Genomic DNA, 17,559 nt, shown 5'->3' on the forward strand with positions numbered 1-17,559 from the left:
AAGATCATTTAAATAATGTATCAGTATATAAAAATATTACTATTTCAATATATAATCAACTCAACATGGTTTTAATGAGCTATTTCATTCTTTTTTTGGTACTAAGTCTTAGAAATCCACTGTTTATCAATTCATAAAACTAGCCACATTTCAGGTGCTCAGTAACCACATGAGGCTCAAGTTGTTAAGCACTGTACCGGACAACTTGTTGACCACTGAAACTTCACCTCGTATTGTTGTCAACTTTGCTTCAGCCACATTGGTGTCCCTGCTATTCTTTTTTGTTTGTTTGTTTGTTTGTTTTGTGTGTGTGTTTTTTTTTAGTGAAGTTTTTGACAGTGAAGTGTCCCTGCTATTCTTCAAATATCCCAAGACCTAGTCCCTCATCAGGTCTTTTACATTTGTTGTTCCCTCTGTATTGCATGTTCTTACCCCAGATCTTCACATGGTTTATTCCCTCACTTAATTTAAGTCATTGCTAAGTATCAACTCCTCATAGAAACAATCCCTGACTAAAAGAGCAGCTCCTGTCCTGCAACACTTGTATCCCCTTACTCTGCTTTATTTTTCTTCCCAGCATCTATTGCTACTTGATATTTTGTTATAAATTCAAGGTTTTTTGTCCATTCACTAGAATATAAGCTCTGTCATGTGATAGACTTTTCCAGTTTTGATCCCATCTTAAGTCCCAGTGCCTCAAACAGTGCATGGCTATGGCAGGAAATCAATATTTAATAGATCAATGAATGTTAAGTGAAAAGATATGCATGTGTGAAAATGCTTTTTACAACATTGTAACATAAACAACAACAAAAAGCAAACACCCAAAAATGTCCCATTATGACAGAACAGCTGAGTGAATTACAGTATATACATGCTATTATTATTATTATGCAGCATTTTAACAAGTCTTTACTTACACTTTCCAAAAAAACTATTGTTTAGTTGACTAGAAAAAAAAAGCAAGTTGTACATAAGCATCTTTTGTTAACCCTAAAGTATTCTATTTCCACAGATAAAGATCTTATGAGAAATATACCAAAATTCCTGACAGTACTCTGCAGAGATAACTGGGAAGAGAGATGGAAGTCAACAGGAGCCTTAAGCTTTAACTATTAGCTTTGAATTTTTACAATAAGATATTCATGAATTAGTTTCCCATTTTAAAAATAATAAAAATCTGAAGATATATCTGCATAATAAAATAAAATAGGAAATATATGAAAATGTTAAGAGTCTATATCTAAATACACAGAAATCTGTTGCATTCCTATACACTAACGATGAAATAACAGAAAGAGAAATCAGAAAAACATTTCCATTCACACTTGCATCAAAGAGAATAAAATACCTAGGAATAAAGCTAACCAAGGAAATAAAAGACCTGTACCTTGAAAACTACAAGACACTCTTGAGAGAAATTAAAGAGGACACTAACAAATGGAAATTCATCCCATTCTCTTGGCTAGGAGGAATTAATATTGTCAAAAGGGTCATCCTGCCTAAAGCAATCTACAGATTCAGTGCAATCCCTATCAAAATAACAACAGCATTCTTCAACGAACTGGAACAAATAGTCCTAAAATTCATCTGGAACCACAAAAGACCCCAAATAGACAAAGCAATCCTGAGAAGGAAGAATAAACCTGGGGGGATTATGCTCCCCAACTTCAAGCTCTACTACAAAGCCACAGTTATTAATACCATTTGGTACAGGCACAAGAACAGACCCACAGACCAGTGGAACAGAATAGAGAGCCCAGATATAAACTCAAGCATATATGGCCAATTGATATATGATAAAGGAGCCATGGACATACAATGGGGAAATGACAGCCTCTTCAACAGCTGGTGTTGGTGAATGAAACTGGATTACTGTCTAACTCCATACACAAAAGTAAACTCAAAATGGATCAAAGACCTGAATGTGAGTCATGAAACCATAAAACTCTTAGAAGAAAACATAGGCAAAACTCTCTTGAATATAAACATGAGGAACTTTTTCATGAGCATATCTCCTTGGACAAGGGAAATAAAAGCAAAAATGAACAAGGGGGACTATATCAAACTAAAAAGCTTCTGTACAGCAAAGACACCATCAGTAGAACAAAAAGGCATCCTACAGTATGATAGAATATATTTATAAATAATATATCCAATAAGGGGTTGACATCCAAAATATATAAAGAACTCATGCACTTCAACAAGCAAAAAGCAAATAACTCGATTAAAAAATGGGCAGAGGATCTGAATAGACACTTCTCCAAAGAAATTCAGATGGTCAAAAGGCAAATGAAAAGATGCTCCACATCGCTAATCATCAGGGAAATGCGAATTAAAACCACGATGAGGTATCACCTCACACCAGCTGGGATGGCCAACATCCAAAAGACAAACAACAAATGCTGGTGAGGATGTGGACAAAGGGGAACCCTCCTACACTGCTGATGGGAATGTAAATTAGTTCAACCATTGTGAAAAGCAGTATGGAGGTTCCTCAAAAAACTAAAAATAGAAATACCATTTGACCCAAGAATTCCACTCCTAAGAATTTACCCTAAGAAAACAGGACCACAGATTCAAAGACATATGCACCCCTATGTTTATTGCAGCACTATTTACAATAGCCAAGATATGGAAGCAACCTAAGTGTCCTACAGTAGATGAATGGATAAAGAAGAGGTAATACGTACACACAATGGATTATTATTTAGTCATAAAAATAAAACAGATCCTACCATTTGCAACAACATGGATGGAGCTAAAGGGTATTATACTCAGTGAAATAAGCCAGGCGGAGAAAGACAAGTACCAAATGATTTCACTCATCTGTGGAGTATAACAGCAAAGCAAAAACTGAAGGAAGAAAACAGCAGCAGACTCACAGAACCCAAGAATGGATTAACAGTTACCAAAGGGAAAGGGACTGGGGAGGGATAAGGGGATTAAGGGGCATTATGATTAGCACACATAATGCAGGAGTTCACAGGGAAGGAAGTATAGCACAGAGAAGACAAGTAGTGACTCTTTAGCACCTTACTACGCTGATGGACAGTGACTGTAATGGGGTATGTGGTGGGGGCTTGATAATACGGGGAATGTAGTAAATGTTGCTCATGTGAAACCTGAGCATAAGACTGTATATCAATGATACCTTAATTAAAAAAATGTTCATTAAAGAAAAGAGTCTGTCTCTAAATCAAAGAATTCAGGTGATTTTCATTTCAGTCCTTTCATTTCCTAAGTTTTCTACAACATACACCTGTAAAAGAAATGCTTCAAAAGAGAGCTCACATCTTAAAGCATTTTTAAAGTGTCACTCTTTCATGATTACTAATGTTAATGCACAAATCTAGAATATCTTAGGAAATGAGTTTTCATTTCATAAAACCGTGCACCCTCCCTTTCAATGGAAACTAGGAAAAATATATGTGAATATTTACCTAAACTCTGGAGATATTAAATAACTTTTTAGGTTCACTAATAACAGAATAAATAATGGAGACAAACAGATGCGACCCATGAAAAAATTTATGTCTATTAGTCAAAGAGAAATTAGAAAGTAAAAATTTGTTTAAATGTCTTCAATGAACATGTATTCATTTTCTTACTGTAGAACAGTACCTAGGAATGGGACACTAATATGATTCTCCTCTGAGTAGGACATCCCACTCATTGTGTAATATTAAATATCAGTCCATGTGATAACCAAAAAAACCTCTAACTGTCCCTGTGTTTGAGAACACACTACCATAAATCCATGCACCAAACAATAGCACAAAGGTCAGCCACCCAAGGGAACATAGATAATTCACAAAAAGTGGAATTAAAAATATAAACAACATGAACAATTTTGCTAAGCAACTTGGCATTATAGACGAAGAACTCTGAATATATAGCTGACCCTTGAACAAAATGGGTTCAAATTGCACAAGTCCACTCATGTGGATTTTCCCCCCCAATATTGAAAATTTTTTTGGAGATTTGCAACACTTCGAAAAAAAACACTGTCTTTCTTTAGCTTATTGTAAGAATACAGTATATAATGTGCAACATACAAAATACATTAATCAACTATGTTATTGGTAAGGCTTCTGATTAACAGTAGGCTATTGGTAGTTACGTTTTTTAGGGTAGTCAGAAGTTTTATGTGGATTTTCAGCTGCCAGTGGGTGTGGTCAGCACCCCTATCCCCTCATTACTCACCTTGTTCAGGACTCAGCTGCATTCATGTTCATTTTAACTTTTAACACTTCAGGAATTCAATATTTGAAATCTCTCTAAAGGAAGCCATTTTACATGAAATATTCTTTTGGGGGTATTGGTTTTTATAATTAGAAACAACCTGAAAAGTCCAACACAACAAACTTCCAGTTGTAAGATAAAAAAGTCCTGGGGGTGTAATGTACATGACAACAACAGTTATGTACGGTACATTTGAAAGTCCTCACAAGAAAAAAATATTTTTTTTCACCCATTTGTATGAGATGATGGATGTTAGTTAACTTGTTACAGTAATCATTTCACAATATATCTAAGTCAAGCCATAATGATGTATACTTTATAAACTCACACAGTGCTGTATGTCAAGTACACCTCAACAAAACTGAGGTAAAATTTACATGAAAATATGAACACTGCTCATAAATTATGAGCATTACTTACAATAGCCAAGACATGGAAACAACCTTAGTGTCCACTGATGGATGAATGAGTAAAGAAAATGGGATATATATGTGTGTGTATAAACACACACACACAAGATTATTATTCAGCCATAAAAAAAGAAAGAAGTCCTACCACTTGTGACAATATGGACAGGCTTTGAGGTCATTATGCCAAGTAAAATAAGTCAGAGAGAGAAAGACGAATACTGTATGATTTCACTTACATGTAGAATCTTAAAAAAAAAAAGCCCCATGCATGCTGTAAAGTCTTCAGTATGTAATATACAACATGGTGACTGGTTACAATACTGTATCTGAAAGTTGCTAAGATAGATCTTGAAAGTACTCATTACAAGAAAAAAAATTTTGTTAACTATGTGAGGTCATGTATGTTAGCTAGACTTATTGTGGTGATTATTCCACAATATATACAAATACCAAATCATGTTGCACACACAAAACCAACATAATGGTATATGTCAATTATATCTCAAAAAAATAAAAAAATAAAATAAAAAGAGGACTTACACCAAAATACTAATATTGATTATATTTGGGCCATGAGTTTAAGGGTCCAAATATGTATCTGTTTTCCAAATTTACTTATATTAAGTAACAGTCAAGAAAAAGTATTTTTAAAGAAACAACTGAGACAGTTTTTTTGTTATAAAAATAGCAAAGACTGTTTAAAATAGTAACTGCCAATGCTGTATACAACTCTTCTGGAAACAATATATGAAACCTCTTAAGTGTTTATACCTTAAACTGGTTTATACCTTAAACCAATAAAATTCAACCATTAGGTATCTATTATAAGGAACTACTCTAAATTTAGGAAGTCCCTCTATAAAGGTGTCCATCTTAGTGTTCTTTTTAGCAGCATAAAATCAGAAGCAACTTATTCAATACTATGAAAAATGGTTAATGGTCTCTGGTGAACCATTTGAACAAAATACCAGTTATTAAAGCAATGCTTACATAAATTAGTAATTTGGAAAATGATCATAATTTGTTAAAAGATATAAAGTATATGCAACATCATTATGATCACGAAAACTACTACTAACCCTTAAATTCAAAGATTTGCAAAAAGCAAAAAGATTGAAAGAAAATAATTATTGTATTTGGTTCAAAGATCAGAGAGGATTTTTGCCTCACTACTTCTTTCCACTTTAATAAACATAGCTGCTATTATAAAGAAAAAATTCATAATGAAAAAGAAAAGATGCAATCTTCTGAGATTATAATGTACATGTCTGTAAGTGGCTGTAATATACATTTAGGCTATACCATACAAAGATAGTGTTCACAAAAATAGATTGAAATTAGTGTTCCTGAAATGACAAATCAAATATGCCTTAAATTCAAGAAAGACAAAAGATAGCCAATTATTATTAAAAGCACTATACAAATCTCTTGAGTATGTAAACACGCTAATACTCATAGCTAACGAAGAACAATGGTGACACAAAAGAAGGCTTGACACTATTTGAAATCAGATTTTTTTCTAATCAGTAATAGGACACAGTATTTCCTCTATAATTATGGTTTCCTAGTGTTAGTCAATATCTAAAATCAAACTCAAGACAAATATATGGTCAATTTTTCATTTTTCAGGAAAAAGTGAAAAAAAACCAATGCTGAGAGAGACCAAAAAATACAAATCAGGGAAAAATCAAGCCTATGCAATTTTCAATATAATCACTCAAGAGTTTCCTAATAATAGTATGAAATGTAAGGTTTGAGAATAGTAGTCTGCAAGTGATCTGTTCACTGAAAATTCATTTAATGTGAATGAGTTGCAGCTATTCCCATTAAAATCCAGATATGAATTTTTCTTGGAAAAAGAAAATTATCACATCTAGCAATGTGCCGCATTCCTGTACTGCAATCAGTGTAAGTCTGCTCCATTAGATGAGGTATATGTTCCAGTTTGACATACTTCCCACTAATGCCTATTAGCTGTTACCACTGGACCTCACACACTCCTCAACCCACCTGACCCCTTCAAAAATCTGAGTATGATATTTAATTTCATCTACCTTATTCACAATGAAAATGCTTTTTAAATAATCGACAGTTAATAAGATCACAGAAAAAAGTCAGAGGATACAGAATGCACAAAATCCTGACACTTAGCTAAAACTTTTAATATTTTTATAAATATACTTTTTCCTAAGTAGACTTACAATATGTTGTTTAAAGTATTTATCAACATTATCACAGTTTTGTATGTCAATAGATATATAATGTAATAAAAATTTAAAATATTAAATGCTAGGATGTATAAACTTACGCAACCCATGTTTTTAAAAAATCAGAGGGGTAAGAAATTCAGATGTTTTTAATCTTGTAGTTTCAAACATCAAATAATTTCCATAGTCACCTTAAAGTAACATTAAGGATGGGAGGAGAGGGCAGGACAAAGATATAGGCAACTAATTATTAAAATATATGGTAAAGAACATGGCTTTTGTAATTAGGCAATAAAGAATGCAGTGACTTTACTATTTTTTAAAATCAAAATATCATTGATATACAATCTTATGTTGGTTTCAAATACACAACACAGTGGTTCAACAGTTATCCATATTATCAAATCCTCACCCCCTCCAGTGAAGCCACTATCCATCAATGTAGTAAAATGTTGCAGAATCATTAACTGTATTCTCTGTGCTGTACTACCTTCCCCATTACCAACCTATATTGTGATTGCAAATTACTGTGACCCTTAATTCCCTCCCCCTCCTTCCCACCCTCCCCAACCTCACCTCTCCCCCTTGGTAACCACTAGTTCCTTCTCGGTGTTTATGAGTCTACTGCTATTTTATTCCTTCTGTTTTAATGCAGTGACTTTATTACATTCAAGCAATTATTTGAAAGTTTCATATGGTATAAAGGAGTCAGCATAGTATTGAGTCTTTAAAAAGTAGACAGATTTTTTAAGCTATTAAGATGATGAGCAGGTCTTTGCCCTTTATGATTCTCTTGGCTAATTCTTGTGTTCTTAAAGATCCAAAACAGTCAGAGAACACTCTGGGAACTTCACCCTGACTCTAAAGCTTAAATGATCCTTTGCTGAATCTTACTTTCATTATCACAACTTCTCTATTATAAACTTCTTGAACTTAGAACCTTTGTCTCTTCAACACCAAGCACAGTGTCTGGCCCAGGACTACATTGTGAAGTAGAAGGAATGCCAGTTAGTCAAGGCATGAGCAGAACTAGACCCTTTCATTAAAATACAGTGCCTTTCCCCCTATATGTACTGCCTCTCACATGGAATACTGCTAATATGTATCTGTAGTCAGGAAATTTCCCCAGACTACCAGTAACCACCCTCTCAACCTATTCCACAACGAAAATTGACTCTATTCTCTAATCTAATGGAGCTGCATTCTGTTAACAAAGTGTTTTTTTTTTCTCTTCTTTTAAAAAACAGAATTCACTATAAGAGAGAGCATGCTTAGATCAGGACCAATAAATGAGGATGGGACGTTCTCATCTGCTAAAGTTTGATGAAACAGGTGACAACTTTCACGCAAGATTCCATCTCTGAGAGCAATTAGACTAAGCTAATTAAAACTATAGTAGATCTTGAAGATAAGTTTCAAAGAAGGCATTCTAACATTCACACCATCCTCTTTATCCTACCCCTCATGTAGTTCAAAGATCAAATGAGAAATGAAAATGGACTGCTTCAAAAATATTAAAAATACATTTATTAATGTCATATTGATAATGAATTAAGTACCAACAAGTTAACATTACAAGGTGTCAGTAAAAGCAACTATGTGCTTCCCTACAGTGCCCCATCCCTTGGTGTCTGACAGTCACAAATCACTGCATTGGCAGAAATATGATTGAAAACATGATTAACAGTGTTTAAGTGCTTTCTGAATTCTTAAATCCTTGAGAAAACTTAGAAAAGCTGTAATGTTGCCAACTTCAGTGTTAAATAAGGATATATGCTTTTTACACATATAATCTGAAAGACTTAAAAATATAGCACAACTATGTTAGTACTAAACTAAAAAGCAAATACTAACTGGGAAATCTCTGCTAATTTCTTAATATTGTACCTGCAATTATCTAAGTTCTTATAGTGATATATTTATCCTACTGTCTTCAGTACACCATCCTAGCAACATGTTATTTAATCTAGTTAATTCCTATATAAGGAATTACAACCTTCTGAACTTTGAAGGAACCTTAGAGACAATCCAATCCAATCTTCTGATTTTATAGAACTAAGATGAAGTGAATGGCTCAAGGTCACAAGTGGAAAAAAGCAAGAGTTTTTTGGTTAAGTATTCTACAATTTCACTATATACTAGTTTATTCACAAATATTCCAGATAATGGCTTATTTAATTTTATTTCCTACCATATGACCATAATGCAATGATTTAATTATGAATAAACATAAAGTTAAAGTTTATACATAATTAACAGTAGCATAATATAAACAAACATGCTTTATTCATTTTAAAAGTGGGGGAGGAAAAAAAATCAATGAGTTAAGAAATCATTCATATTTTTAAAATAGCCATTATAATATTGAAAATTGATGTACATATTTTTAAATATGACGTACTTATATTTCAAGAAGAGGTTGGTATTTTAATTAAGCCATCACTCAAATCAAAAAGTGCAAAAGACTTCCTGTCTGGCACTGAAAACTACAAAGTCCCCATTATTTTCTCTGAGTATTTATACTACTACCTGTAGTAAGTTTCAAGACGCAAGATTTGCCCTACAGAAATAAAAATACACTGAGTTCTTAAGGAGCCTGTACATGCATTAAGGATAAAAACTATTGACACTTAAATCAAATGAAAAATGAAACTTTGTGCTAATCTTAAAGCCCAATCCCTGCCAAAAAAAGTGCAATACTAAAATGTAGCAGAGAGATTTGCAACAAACTCCTCAAATCACTTGCATTATCTGTGACTTACATAAATATACAAATAATTTATAACCTTACTCAGAGTCCACCAACACTGCAAAACCACAACATAAAGCACCACAAACTAAAGGCCTTTAATACGTCATAATAAACGTATCAAGTGCTCTTCATTTCACTCACAGAACTGAGTTCTTACTGAAAGCTGAATTTACACAGAATTTTAACAAAGCGAAATATTTTAAATCCCACAGCTGATGATAGCTTGAAATCGAAATATTATTTTATAGATGAAGAAACTAAAGTTCCGAAAGATGGCTGAGCCAGAAACAAATCCAAATTTTCTAATCTAGGAAGTTTGCATACTTATATACTTTTGACAGCAGGGAAAAGGCAACCCTGACAACAGCCTGCAAAGAGAAAAAAACCTAAAAAAAGCAAACACAATTTCTTTTTTAAAAAGCACAGACTCCTACTACAAAACAAGACCCATTACAATCTCATGGTCCCAATAATTCTGAGTCATAAAGAATATACTAAATAATGTAAAACGAACTCTGTTTAAGACAGAAGTACATAATTAGTTATAAAAATAATTCCATCCCAAATGATTAAAAATTTTAAAGGTAGGATGTTAAAACGGGTAAATTTTCAGGTACATTAAAAAATACGAACGACAGAAGCAGCCACTCTAGGTATTCTTTTACTTTTCTGGATTTTTATGTCACCATTTCAACAACATTCAACTCTTCCCCATCATCGTTACGAACCGGCAAATTACTGGCCTTTCTTTGCCAAAGGGAATTACATGCAGACACGCACATTTTCTCCCTACCTGGTTTCAGCTACCCAAATTTCCAAAACATTTAATTGTTCCGTGGACGTACTGTGATCACTACTGCAAAAACTTGGTCCTGCAGATAAAGTACTGTTGTGGGAAAAAATTTAAATCAATGCACAAAATGGTGCTTTTGTGACATTCTCAAAATGAGAGTTCTCCATTCCCATAGACCTTCACTTAGCGCCTTAAAAGACTAAAGATGGGCCAAATTTGCACACTTCCCCTAAGACATATGGAGCTTCCAAGCCAGCACCTTCCTCCTAACGAGTAATTTTCTCCTAAAAGGCCCGCGCTTCTCACATCTCAGAAACATGGGAGAACTTCGAGACAGCTTTGGGATGAGAAAGGAAGAGCTTGGATTTGAGTTCTAGAAGACTGCTTAACCAAGTGGCCCGCGCCACTTAACTATGCACGACAGCCGAGGTCTGTGAGGAAAAAGGTCGGGGCAGGAGGAAACCAGTCTTCAGTCTAATCTTAACCCCAGTGGTCCAGGCTCCTAGACCGCCACTCTCCAACTCTAATGTGACAGGACTTCAGGTCACGCCTTCCGCGTCCCCACCACTCTTCCCGCCTAGCCCACATCAGTGCTTAGTCTTACGATTTTGAAGAATCAGCGACCACCCCAGTTCCTCGGAGTTCAGGCCGCTGTTGCTGCCGCCATATTATATCTTGTGCGGCAAAATGCGTCAGGCAGAGACGTGTGCGCCTGAGTGGAGAGGGCGGGGGCTGGTAGGAGGAGGGCCGGCTCGCAGGCCCCCGAGGCCCGGCTGGTCGCCTCCGGCTGCAGCATACACAGAGGCAAAGCCGCGGCCTCCGGGGGCGCCCTTTGGGCCCGCGCAGCTCCAGGACCTCGAGGCAGCTGACTCGGCCAGGCCTGCCGCGCCGGCTCCGCCCATCTCCTAGTTCCCTTCCCGCTCTCGGGCCCCGGACGCCACCGAAGCAACATGGGCCTCACACCACCTACCCGCACCGCTACAGTCTCCTGTTCCCAGGTCTGGTCCTTTGAAACGCTTCAAATCTACCGCCGCCAGAAAAGGCGCTAAAGCCCACTAACCACCTCCCTCCCCCACAACCCAGGCCCGGCGTGGAGGGACAGCGTCGCGCCGGAAACACGTCACGGGTGGGTTGGCCACCTCTTGGGGTTTCCTTGCTTGCGTCACTTCGGCCCTCCCTGGAATTCTCGGATTGCGGGTCCTGTTAAATACCTACTTTATAGGTAGCTTAGTGCCTTCTGTGTGAGTTGACTGGGAAGGTTTGAGCCGTCAGAATGCCATACAGTTCGTGAAATGAAGTGCTTCACTTAATTTATTGATCTTGTGCCAGAGGTATTGGGAAGGAAGCCTGTAGGGAAAAACCCCACCTTCGAGGAGTCATCTTGCAGTTAAGACTCCAGGTAACGCTATGACACAAGTTTTAAAAAATGGAAGTGAACAAACTGCAAGTTGAGGAAAGGGAAACTGCATAGTACACTGACGCTCTTTGTTGTTTTTATATTCTCACAGCAAACCTGTGATGTAGGTTATCACCCTTGTAAAGAAATTGAGACTCAAGGAAGTTTAAATGACTCCCTCCCAAGTACACTGTTCCAGAATACCAAAGCCAGGCTTTGACTCCAAATCCAGTGCTCTTCAAGGAAAATGAGCATATATTGTTATTTAGTTATTTAAAGAGGTAAGAGTACTTAGATGATGTTAGAAATAAATGACCACTGTTATTTGAGGGGAGGGGAGCTGGCGGCAATACTTGTGGGGGCTTAGATTTTGTTATTGTATAAAAAGAATAGAAGTTATGTTCATTTAAATTTTTCACTTGTTTATGTTGGGTAAATGACTTATCAACAACATTTGCGCATGTGGTACATGTAAGGGTCTTGACCAATTTTACATATTTGTAAAACTGAGAGGCCACCCCCTTGCTGCCCCTTTTAAGCTTGTGCCTTTATTATAGGAGAGCAGCTGCATACTCATCTTTGGACAGTTCAGAGGTTACATCCATTTACACGTTGCACTGAGGGCAATTCTGCAATACCTTAAAAAAGTGACTTATCAAGCACTATATTAAGATAAATTTCTTTGAGTATTGGTTTCTTGGCGATTTTCAGTTTTTTTTCAGAATATGTTTTTATTTAGTTATAATGTACAGATTAGCTTCTTAGATTTCTGCTTGCTGGTAGAGATCTGTATAGGCAACACTGCTGGTAAATTGGTGTTTTCTCCCTCTTTCTCACCATTCAGTCAGAGACATTTTTGAGACTATATTACAGACTATCATTACATTGCAATGATACCATAATTGGACATTCTGAAGTGTCCAGAGGTAACATTATTAATCTTATACTAGATATACCATCTTCCTAGAGAAATAGACATACGTGAAGTGACTGAAGCATTATTTAATAGTAAAATATTAATAGGTACTTATTAGATACAGTGTACATTATAAATGGTCAGATTTTAGGAGATTCTTGAAATCAGTTTTGAAGCAGCATTACAAATGTCAGTTCAAGGACTGGTGGTTGGTGTTAAGCCATGACAAAGTTTTCACTGCTCTTTTCTTAAGAAGAATTGTTTTTAAAAATTGTTTGTCACCTTTTCTTAGTGTTAAGATATTCTTTTATGAAATGGTGGTTATAGAATATGATAGTTGTTTTCTTTCTCTAGATGGCCTTACTTGGACAGATGAAAAACTGGCATGCTTTGTTGGGTCCCAAATATATTGAAATTTCTTGAGTCTGTGAAACCCCAAATTTCCCAAATTGATTTGACATAGAATTATTTTTCTAAGAAGGAACCTGTTGCAAGTAGAGGGAGTATTGTTACCTCCATCAATACTGTAACCTAAATAACAAAGGATTTATTTCTGTCTTACATAATAAATCTGATGTGAGTGGGCCAATTCAGAGGGCAGCTCTGCTCCATTTAGTCATTCAGGAACTTGAGTTTCTTCTATCGTGTTATTCCAAGATACTCAAGGGCCTTGACACTGCATGATTAGAGTGTGTTGTCTTGGGTTTTAGCCAGCAGGAAAGGGAAAGAAGTAATGTCTTATGGCCTAAAGGAGGAAGCAGCACATGCCTCTGGCTCTCTCACTCTGTCAATGAGAAGTAATCACATAGCCAAATCCAATCAAGGTGCTTGGAAATTTAATATTGACATGTGTCCAGAAAGAGGAGGAAAAGGTATTTTGGTGGAAAATTAACACTAAAAAAAAAAAGTTTTAGAATCATCCAGGCAGGGGTTTCCAAGGGGAGTCTTCAGTTAGCCCTTGACTTATTTTGCATGTCTTTTTTAAAGGTAGGATTTTTAAATTAAAGTTTAACATATACAAATATTCCTCAACTTATGATATGGTTATATCTGAAGAAACCTATTCCAACTTGAAAAATATTGTAAGTTGGAAATGCATTAAATACCCCTAACCTACCAAACACATAGATTACCTAGCTTACCTTAAATGTGCTCAGAACTCTTTTAAGTTAGCCTACAGCTGGGCAAAATCATCTAATACAAATACTATTTTATAATAAAATGTTGAATACCTCATGTAATTTATTGAGTACTGTACTGACAGTGAAAAGCAGTATGGATGTATGGGTACAGAATGGCTGTAGGTGTATTAGCGATCACTCTTGTAATCCTGTGGCTGACTGGGAGCTTTGGCTCACTGCTGCCACCCAGCATCACAAGCGAGTATTGTACCACATAGTGCTAAACTGGGTAAAGAGCAAAATTTAAAGTTTGAAGTATGGTTTCTTCTGAATGTGTATTGCTTTCATACCTTTGTAGAATTAAAAAATTGTAAGTTGAACCATCATAAGACAGGGAATGTTTGTGCTCATAAATCATAAAAATAGCTTGATACGTTTTACAAAGCGAGCATAGGTGTGACTTCCACCAGATTAAGATGTAGAGCAATATCAGCATTCCAGAGCCTCCCTTATGCCCCCACCAGTAATTCTACCACTCCAATGCCTGAAAGCCCTGCCAAAGATAAACCTCTGTGCAGAACTTCGTCAGCGTATATTTGTTTTGTCTGTTTTTGAACCTAATATAAATGGAATTATGCATATGTATTCATTTGTGGTTCAAAATTGTGTTTGTGAGATGATCAGTATTGCTACATGCAACAATAGTTTGTCCTTTCCAGTTCCTGTATAGTATTCCATTATATGGGTATATTAGTCAGGGTTTTCCAAAGAAATAGAACCAGTAGGATACATGTTAGAAGGGATTTATTATGAGGCTTGCTCGCATAATTATGAAGGCTGAGGAGCCTTACAGTCTGCTGTCTGTAGGCTAGAGACCCTGGGAAGCTGGTGGTGTGATTCCAGTCCAAGTCCAAAACCAGGGGACCTGGTGGTGAAAATCCCAGTCCAAGGGCAGGAAAAGATCAATGTCCCAGCTAACAGAGGCAGGCAGGAAGCAAAAGTGATGAATTTTCTCTTCCTGTGCCTTTCTGTTTTACGCAGGCCTCCACAGATTAGACGATGCCCACCCACATTGGGGAGGGCAGTCTATTTTATTGAGTACGCCAATTCAAATGATAATTTCATCCAAAAACGCCGTCACAGACAAGTCTTTTCATCCAAAAACGCCATCACAGACAAGTCTAAAAATAATGTTTAATCTGGGTAGCCTTTGGCCCAGTCAAATCACATAAAATTAAACACTACAAGGGATATTGTGCAATCTATTAATCCATATTAATCCTTTACTTTGATCGATATTTTGCTGTTTTTGAGTTTTACCACTTATGAATAAAAAGCTTCTGTGAACATTCTTGTATTTAGTATATTGGGACACATATATTTTGCATGTATGTTAGAAATATACCTAGGAAAGGAATTGTGAGATCTTAGCGTATGGATAGGATCAGCTTTGGCAGATACTGCCAAAGAATTTTCTGAAGTGGTTGTATAATACTCTTGTTGTATATGCTTTTTGATTCCAGTATCAGTGAGCTTGCTCATCTGCAACTAGCTTAGATAAAATTGGGAATCTATTTCTTCATGAAACAAAACTATTGGACAGTGTGGTGGCTTTAAAATGTGTTTATAAGTTCTTTAATGTAATTTTTTCTAATGAATAGAATAAGGCAAAGTGACTGTGATTTTGGAGACTAAGTCAGAAAAGGCATTTTTATTTCCTCCTTGCTATGTCTTTTGGTCACTCACTCTAGGGGAAATCAGCTGCGCATATCATGAAGACATTCAAACAGACTATGGAGAGGCCCATCTGGCAAGAATACTCTCTCCTCGTAAAATTCATAAAGGAACTGAGGCCTCCTACCGGTAGCCATGTGAGAGCCATTTGGAAGCAGTCCTCCAACTCCAGTCATGCCTACAGATGCCTGCAGTTCTTGTTGACTTCTACCTTCAGTCACATGAGAAACTGAACCAGGACCACTCTGCAAGCCACTTCTGGATTTCTGACTCACAGAAACTTGAAAGTCACTAAGTTTTGGGATGGTTTATTACATAGCAATGAATAAATAATGCAGAGAAGAGACAATGTTATGGAACCTCTCTTGTCTAATTATACTTATCTGTTTTTTGGCTTTATTCTCTCGACAGACTTCTTTGAGAGGTTACCTCACATTTTAATAATCTGGGTCTCTGCCAGCTCCAATTACAAAATGCCAGAAAAGTCTTTGATTAGCATTGCAGTGACAGCCCCAAAATTTATGCTTCCACTTACATAGTGAGGAGCATCTCTGGGAAATGTCTGTCCTGCTAAGAACTACATTTTCTAGCTATCCCCTTGCATCTAGTAAGGGTATATGAATACTTCTTACCAGTGGAAAGTGAGTGAAAATGGTGCATATTACATCCGGGCTAAGAGGTTTATGAAGTGATGTGACTTCTCCATGTCCTTTCTTCCTTTTTCTATCAGCTGGATCCAGAAGGCTTTAAGGCCCTGGGGGTTTATGGAAAAAGCCTCATTTCCTGAATCTCAGTGTGGAGAAAAGTCCTCCCTGACCAGGAATACCCACAATGGAATGTGATGGTATTGAGAAATCAAATTCTATAGTTTTAACCACTGCATTTGGCTTTATTCATTACAGTAGGCAGCATTACCCATCAAATAGGCCATGGGCCTGTAGTACTAGATTTGGAGTAGCCTGGGTCATTTCAGTCTTTGTAGTGTGAGGAGTGGAGTGTGATACCAAAAGAGGGGAAGTAGGTGGGCTGGCCTCTTAAAATTAGCTTACCTTTACATTAGAATAATGAAAATTTTTGTTTCTACCCATAGATAAACAACAAACTATTATTTATTCTAATCTACTATATCAACAATAATATCTATAACTTTTTAGAAAATGTATGCTGCTTGTTACATATATTTCACAGTAATATAAGCTGTTGTAAAAATTTGAACATCCCATAGAGGTTTAAATTTAATAATTGCCCCAGCCCTTTCAATTCCATTCCTTTGAGGTATCCAGTCACATTCTTTTCTATTCCTATACTAAAATTGAAGACATTTATTTAGTATTCCTCCCTCTCTCCCTTCCTTTGACAAAAATGAGATCCCATCATATATATTACTCTGAAATTTGCTTTTGTTTGCATAAAATATACTATGAACATCTTCTTAAAATATCTATATATCATTCCATAGTATGAATATACTTTTATCAGCCGTTCTACTGAACATGTCAATTATTTCAAATTTTAAGTAATATAAATATTACTGTAATAAATATTATTTCACATATATTCTTATATAATGATGCCTATTAATCTTCAAGAAATAGGCAGGAGTGAGATTATTAGGTAACAGAATACATATACTTCAAATGTGACGTATAGTGCAAGATTAGTATTCTGAAAGATGGCAGCACTTAAAGGTTTTATGAAAGTGTTTTTTTCCCTTTATGGAGGTTGTTTTCAGTCTTTTTCGTTTTTGCCAATTTAATGGGTGAAAGAAAGAAATATTTGTAATTTCCTATCAGTGAGATTGGCTGTTTTACTACTGAATACTTTTTTTAACTTGTATTAAAATACCCTTAAGATAAAATTCACGATCTTAGTCATTTTTAAGAGTAACAGTTCAGTAGTGTTAAACGCATTCACATAGTTGTATAACCATTCTTTAAACTTTTTGTCTTGCAAACTGCAACTCTATACCCATTAAACTACTCCCT

At 35.9% G+C, this 17,559-nt stretch overlaps 1 protein-coding gene and 1 long non-coding RNA gene across 8 annotated transcripts in view; one reads left to right on the forward strand and one right to left on the reverse strand.

The window, feature by feature from the left end:
• Positions 1 to 11,514, reverse strand: part of PPIG (peptidylprolyl isomerase G) — a 46,661-nt gene extending 35,147 nt beyond the window's left edge. The window contains exon 1 of one of the 5 annotated variants that reach the window (XM_036888061.2): positions 11,378 to 11,514. The gene's annotated coding sequence lies outside the window, so the exon portion shown is untranslated. Of the gene's footprint in view, positions 1 to 11,011; positions 11,147 to 11,373 lie in introns of those variants that run through there. The other 4 variants (XM_057503927.1, XM_036888059.2, XM_057503928.1 and 1 more) reach the window with 4 other exon arrangements.
• On the forward strand, positions 11,266 to 15,928 carry LOC118913801 (uncharacterized). Of its 3 annotated transcripts, none has more exons than XR_005025348.2 (3): positions 11,266 to 11,405; positions 11,916 to 12,084; positions 15,592 to 15,928. It is a non-coding gene; the product is annotated as an uncharacterized LOC118913801 (long non-coding RNA). The 3 variants fall into 3 exon arrangements; XR_005025349.2 differs by having other exon boundaries at positions 11,395 to 11,533; XR_005025347.2 differs by lacking the exon at positions 11,266 to 11,405 and adding an exon at positions 11,540 to 11,806.
• The last annotated feature ends 1,631 nt before the right edge of the window (positions 15,929 to 17,559 follow it).

Source organism: Manis pentadactyla, chromosome 6 (assembly GCF_030020395.1).
Source record: "Manis pentadactyla isolate mManPen7 chromosome 6, mManPen7.hap1, whole genome shotgun sequence".
Classification (NCBI taxonomy): domain Eukaryota; kingdom Metazoa; phylum Chordata; class Mammalia; order Pholidota; family Manidae; genus Manis; species Manis pentadactyla.